This window comes from Protopterus annectens, chromosome 2.part2, assembly GCF_019279795.1.
Source record: "Protopterus annectens isolate FY-2018-M chromosome 2.part2, PAN1.0, whole genome shotgun sequence".
Classification (NCBI taxonomy): domain Eukaryota; kingdom Metazoa; phylum Chordata; order Ceratodontiformes; family Protopteridae; genus Protopterus; species Protopterus annectens.
Window position 1 is genome coordinate 918,352,820 of NC_056730.1, and position 7,500 is coordinate 918,360,319.

The window sequence follows — 7,500 nt, forward strand, 5'->3', positions numbered from 1 at the left end:
TGTAATAGGTGACTATCATCAGGCACACTGACGTCCCACTCACCAGGCTGAACAAGGAGAAGGTCACGGTGAGCTGCCTGTCGGGCTCTAGGATCTGCCACATAACACAAGCACTCAGGTCACTCCAAGGCAAGTACAAATATGACTCAGTCATTGTCCATGCTGGTGTGAATGACCTGAGACGTACCTCCCTGGACTACATGAAAAGAGACAGAGGAGCTCTCTGAGCATGTAGTCCAGGCCGGTATGACCCTGACCTTGAGTAGCATCTTACCCTCACCAAGGACGATGCCACAGTATGAAGACAAGATTATCAATTTCAACAATTGGCTTAAGTATTGGTGTCATTCAAAGGGGATCCAATGCCTGTCAGCCTAGGATGACATGCTCGACAAGCCACGATGCTTCGCTAGGGACGGCTTGCACCTGTCACCCCTGGGCTTTCGGATATTGGCAAAGGCTCTTGCTACCCCCATAGTGCCTTTTTTAGGCAAGGCTCAAAAGACAAACCCACCTCCATAGGTATCACAAGGGATAATAAACTAAGAGTAATTCTACTCAACGCCAGAAGTCTAAACCTCAAGATGCACTTTTCGAAACTCTCCTTAGCATGGAGAGCATCGATATCTGTGCAGTAACAGAAACCTGGTTCAAGGCTCTCGAGAGCACCCCAGCACTACCAGGTTATACCTCATACCATGCTTTTCGGCCCCAAAACTTTGACCGAACCACAAAAGGAGGGGGAGTATCAATATTTGTCAAAGATACCCACACCTCCAGGTTGGTGGCACAGCACGAAGCATCAGAGACTATCCATGTGCAACTAACAGTGGGTAAAACTGCCTTCCAGTTTATAGCCTGCTACAGACCACCCTCCCAAACCCAGGAACCCCACTCGACCTTCCTGAGAACACTGGAAAATATGAAGGTTTCTCCAAACACCATTATATTGGGTGACTTCAACTACCCAACCATAGACTGGGAGCACTGAGCATTACTCTAGCTCCAACACTCTAGCCCAAAGGTTCCTAGAATTTATAAACTCAAATGCTATGGAACAACTTGTTACCACTCCCACAAGAGGGGAAAACATACTGGACCTGATCATCACCAACATGGGGACTCTATGCTCCAGACCAGAAGTGTATCCCTCACTGGTACGATCAGACCATAAACTAATCTCACTGGATATTCACATCCCGACCCCACCCCATGCCCAGAAAACCACAGTGAAAAACTTCTCTAAAGCAAATTTCACACTCCTCAAAACCAAGGTGGAATCCTTCAAAGCCCCCGGGCCTGTGGATATCTGCCCAGACCGCAAAATCCTTTATAAACGCATTCTATGAACACCTTCAGGAATGCATGGATCATACAATCCCAAATAAAACCAAGACCCAATCCTCCAAAAGGCAGATGTCCGGTCTGGTGGACCCCAGCCATAAACAAACTATACAATAGAAGGAGGAAGCTACTACATGATAGAGCAAAATCCCAAAAAGGGAAGGCATCTCTGATCAGTATTAGCAAAAAACTACGGGCACTCATAAAATCATCTAAGGTCAGCTTCGAAAGAAAAATTGCACAGGACACTAAGGATAATCACAAGGCGTTCTTTAGTTATGTTAGGAACCTGGGTGGGAATTCCCAGATATGCTCAGAATTAGTCCAAAATGACAAAAAATACACCGAACCCACAGACATTGCCAACATCCTAGCTGACAGGTTCAGCGCAAACTTCTCCCCCCCCCTCCCCACCAAAAGGGCCAATATCTATCCCAGCAGAGTGCTGCCCCCCCTGACATCTCAGATGCTCAGGTAAGAGCTGCCCTCTCCAAAGCAAGAAACATAGCATCAATGGGACCAGACGGTGTCCCGGGCTGCATCCTACATGAACTCCAAGAAGAGCTAAACCCAAACCTAAAACTACTGTTCAATCTCAGCCTTACTACAAGATATGTACCCAAAGAGTGGTGTACAGCAACAGTGGTCCCTCTCCACAAAGGTGGTGCCTCAACGGATCCTGGAAACTATCGCCCCATATGTCTCACTAGCTTGGTCTGCAAAGCTATGGAAAGGATCATCATGGACCTTATAAATAAAGATATTGGGGACCTGCAGACACTGGATCCTACCCAGTTTGGCTTTGTTAAAGGGCAGATCCTGCCTCTTGAATCTGGTCGATTTCTTTGAAACAGTCACCAAGGCCATTGACAAGGGGAAGGTGGTCCACACAGCCTACCTGGACCTCGTAAAAGCCTTTGATACAATACCCCACTCGGGCATTATAGATAAGCTCACCAGCTTAAACATAAACCCCTATGTCACTAGATGGGTTGCAAACTGGCTCAAGGACAGAACCCACATGGTTAGAATAGCTGGAGCCATGTCAGACTCCAAACCAGTTACAAGTGGCATCCCACAAGGCTCAGTCCTGGAACCTCTCTTGTTCGGTATATATTTCTCGGAGGTACAGGTCAACATGGAAGGTCTGTGGCTGACCAAGTTCGCAGATGACTGCAAACTGGGTGCAATAATAGACTCTCCAGCCGACACAAGCATCCTCCAAAAGGGCCTCATAGAAACAGACAACTGGTGCCAGAGCCATGGCCTCAAGCTAAACGCCAAAAAGTGTATAGTCACCCCCTTTGGCAAAAACAAAGTGCCCACAAATTACCACATAGGTGGTAATCCATTAAGTACAGAAGAAGTAATTAAGGACCTGGGGACCCAAGTTGATAGCAATCTCTAATTTGACAACCACGTGGCCAAAGTGGTTAGAAAAACATTTTATATAGCCCACCTAATCACCAAAGTGGTTAGAAAAACATTTTATATAGCCCACCTAATCATGAAGGGATTCACATCTAGATCAGGGGAGGTCATCGTGCCTCTTTACTCATCCCTCATCAGGCCCATAATTGAGTACAATGCCCCTTTTGGGATGTACCTTACTAGACACCTGCAGCAACTGGAAAGACCCCAAAAGTACCTCACCAAGAGGATCAAGGGGCTCAAACAGATGCCGTATGCTGCCCGGTTAAAGAAACTCCAGCTCTACTCAGAGGCGATCTGTGCCTGACGTATAAAGCCATGTCCAACCCGGAATTAATGGACATGCTGCACCTCAGAAAATCCAAATCCCATCGAGCTATGCGCTCGAGGGACTTGAACCTCAGCACTGAAATAAATAGGACATGCTGGAGGGACAGATTCATAACCCAGAGGCTCCCTTCACTCTGGAATAAAATCCCAGTCCAGGTTAGGCAGAGTCCCTCATTGACTCTCTTCAAGAGGAATCTTGATGAGTGGATGGGAGATCGTAGGTTTACCCCGGGTATCACTTCTGTGTCACTGTTAGACAGAGGCACAGTATACTAGCCTTGAAAAAGGGCATAGCAAAATTAATTTAATATGGGTGGCGAAAGCCATACACACTCTGGCTAGGCTTATAAATGCCCTAGGGCAGATAGCCTAGTATGAACCTATGACTTAGCGCTTTCACCCAACTAGGGCATCCTCAGAGTCAGTTAGTAAAATTTTAAACAGTCCTTAATAAATGAAATTCAAACAACTTCACAGCCAATAAGCATCCAAGTACAATAAAGTTGTTATAATGGTCTTTAGAATTAACTCTTGCCAGCCAGTATAGCACACTTTCATTGATCAGAAAAATGTTTTACTGCTCATTCAATCCAAATGTTTACTAATAGCGTGTCTCAAAACATTTGCCCTGAAAATTACACCTATATTTTTCTTTTTTTAGAAAAACACCAATATGTCAAATACTCAAGGCTTTGTATTTTAATATACATGCCAAAGATAAAGCGTCATTGATGCCGGGTCTTGTAATGGCATCTAATCTAATTTGCCATAGGCATTCTCTGACCAAGTATATTTTTGTAATCTCCCCCAAAATCTTGTGTGTAAATTCTGTCAATGACAAAAAATATGAATTTTTTAAAATTCAAACAGTCCTTACTATGCATGTACAAAGAATTAGTTAACTTTTTGTTTTTTATGTCCCTGGTGTGTTCTAATATTCTTTGTTTTAATTTCCTTGTGATCATACCAATGTAAAACACTGGGCATGATAAACAAGTGGCCACATATATGACCATGTTCGACACACCAGGGACCTTTTGTAGTTACCAACTTGTACATACGGACCATCATTGATACGTTTACATGCCTTACATTTTTTATTTGTTTTAATTAGAATTTTTATTTACAATTATTTTCTGTTTAAAACAGAGCTCAAAGGAGGTATTTAAATGCCAATAGTTGGTGTATTTTTGAGTGGAATTAACATTGTACTTTTGTACGACGATATTTTATGTTACCTGGTATTAATTTTCATGTTTGCACATATTTAAACAGCATTGGTGCAACACTTACAGGTACAAATTAGGTTATCATTGCTTACATTTATATAGGCAACATAGAAATTTGTAAATTTAGATTAATTTTCCACAAATTTATAAAAAGCAGATTTTGACACTTGTTTTCGGTGACAAAAAAGGTTTTTTGCACCTTTCTACATTTTATTATGTACTGAGAGTGGAAACAGGTGTGTAGAGTTTTTAGGAACTCTTATTTGCTCCCTAGGGACAATATTACAAAGCAACTTACGTTATAACATATATTTATACATATATCACTTGTAAAGGACCAGTGGTTAGTACAATACCTACAATTTAAGAATTATTTTATTTACGTTAGAGAAACACATTATACATATACTATACCATTAAACTAAAATACTGATTAGTAATAAATTCCAACAATCAAGAAAAAAGACCAAGTAATATACAAATACAAGGATGGAACAACTCATGATACAGTATTTAGACATATCAAGACAAATTACTTCTTTATTACAAGGAAACAAAGACAATGACAAAAATGACAGTATTACTAGTTCACAAGCTGAATTATTTACCTTACATACTCCACCTGGTACTAATAGGGATAGAATTCATAATACAGTCCCACCGAGAGGTAATGGCAACAACACTAACTCTAATAGAACGGGAAATTCTAACAGAGCAAACAGAACTGGAACAACATTGTATGACACTGAAGATTTTTTAATAGCCCCTGTATTGGGTGAAGTACCAGGGAGGTCTGATTTAGGGACACTTAATTCTCAGTTATCTAAATTTGAAAAATTAGCAAAAAAATACAAATCTTTATAGATGGATAATGTCTTTTTGGAACGTTCTATTGAACATAACCAAGTACCAAGAGGCCTTCGGGTTTTCAAGATCCCTATGGGCATTGAAGTTAATTCTAAGGCCTATGGGAACATGTTGGAGTTGTTTGACAGAACGGGTTTAGAGTTGATGAGAATAATCATTAAAGATAACACTAGTAGGCTTGTTAATTTGAAAAACGATCTGGTAACACTCAAAGTATCATTAATGACCTGTCGTTTGACAACTATAAAAACAGGTTTGAGAAGATGAGGGCAGATCTTGATAAATTTGTAAAAACTAGTATGGAAAGGAAACAAAGGAAAATTCAAAGAGATAAAATGTATACAAAGATAAAAAGGCTTATCCTAAGTCGAACAGTAAAGAGGGACAGTGGGACTTAGATAATAAAAGAAGAGACACAATGCAGACAGAGCTAGAAGATGTGGAAGGTGAGCAAGTTGATGGAAATGAGGGAGGATAATAAAAGAAGAGACACAATGCAGACAGAGCTAGAAGATGTGGAAGGTGAGCAAGTTGATGGAGATGAGGGAGGGTTTTTTTTTAGAGAACCCACCCCCATTAAGGCGATCCGATCGGTTAAGGAACCGGGGCCAATCACAGAACCATATGGAAGAAAGAACACCCCACTGGCAGAACCAACAAGCAAGAGGCAACTGGAGGGGTGGGGGGCAGAGGAGGAACAATTCCAACAAGAATTGGCAATACAGGGAAAACAACCACTATTGATAATGGAGAATATGAACCATAATATTAGCATTACAGAATTGGCATTGGATAATACTGACCATACTGTTGATGCCTTAATGAATAATGAGGATTATGATTCACTTGTTGTCCCTCTTAGTTTAGATATTAATATTGACAACAATGAAGGTCCAACCTTCATTGGCGATGGGTCTTTCAACATCTATAATTATTCAGATCTGATTATTTCCAACAGTCATTTAAGTTTGATGAAAAAAGGATTCTCGTTTGTACCTAGTTTTAAACATGACATAAGTAAACTTATTATTAACCTAAAATTGTATATGACACAACTAAATCTAAAGTTATACTTTATGAACAAACCTAATATTGAGAGGGAGAGGTGGATTAACACAGTCAAGAGGAGTAGTTAATTTACTGCGCCACATAATCCTTTGGTACTAGCTTTTGAACGTTTATGTACCTCCCAGATAAGAAGAGTGGTTGAAACAAGACAGAGTATTCAACTTGACATCTGCAGAAGAATTTTGTTTAAAGGAATTGTCAACAAATAGACAATATAGGGTTATGAAACCAGATAAGGGAGGGGGGTAGTTATAATGTCAAATACAGAGTATTCGTGGAACATGCAGAATATACTGCAAGACACCGACACTTATGAACTGGTGTCTAAATTTGATGTTAAGAGGGCATACATCAAGATAGACTGGCAAATTTATGATTTCCTTTGTGAGGGAATAATTAGTCAGGATGAATACAACTACTTGACAGTAGAACATCCAGTCATGTCCAGTATATTTGGCATTCCTTAGATACACAAGGACATTACCAACCCTCCCTTTAGACCTACTGTGGCAGCCAGAGGATCCAAAACGGAACCCTTAGCATCGTATATTGATATTTTTTAGTAAAAATACTCTTGATTGTATACCACATATACTTAATGATTCATGGCATTGTCTGGACTTCCTCAGGACCCTGTTAAGCACCAATATGGGGGATTTCTGGTATGTCACAGTTGACAGTTAATTTATTCTCAGTAATACCTCAAGATATAGGTTTGGAAAGTTTGGGAAAGTAAAGTCGTACTCATCAAGTTAAAAGAAGTTTACAGGTAGACTTACTATATTCACTTTGAGGGTGAATATTATAAACAGTGTATGGGAGTAGCAATGGGAGCGCTCCCATATTTGCCAACTTGGTATTAGCCGAATGGGAGGACCAATATGTTTTGTCATCTACTTATGCATCCAAAATTATTAAGATTTTTAGATGACATATTTCTTTGGAAGGATTCTCAAGACGAGTTGGATGATTATATAGCCTACTTAAATCAAACTACAACTTTTTTGAGTTTACTAGTAAGGCTGGCAAGAGTTCGATTGATTTTCTGGATTTGCATTTATATACAAACAATGGGAAGATAGAATCAAGTTTATTTAGGAAAAAGACATATAGTAATACCTTCCTACACTATGAGAGCTGCCACCCATATTACATCAAGAAAAACGTAATAAAGGGTCAGATGATTAGATCATCTCGTATAGTAAGTGATGACACCATATTTCTGGAAGTT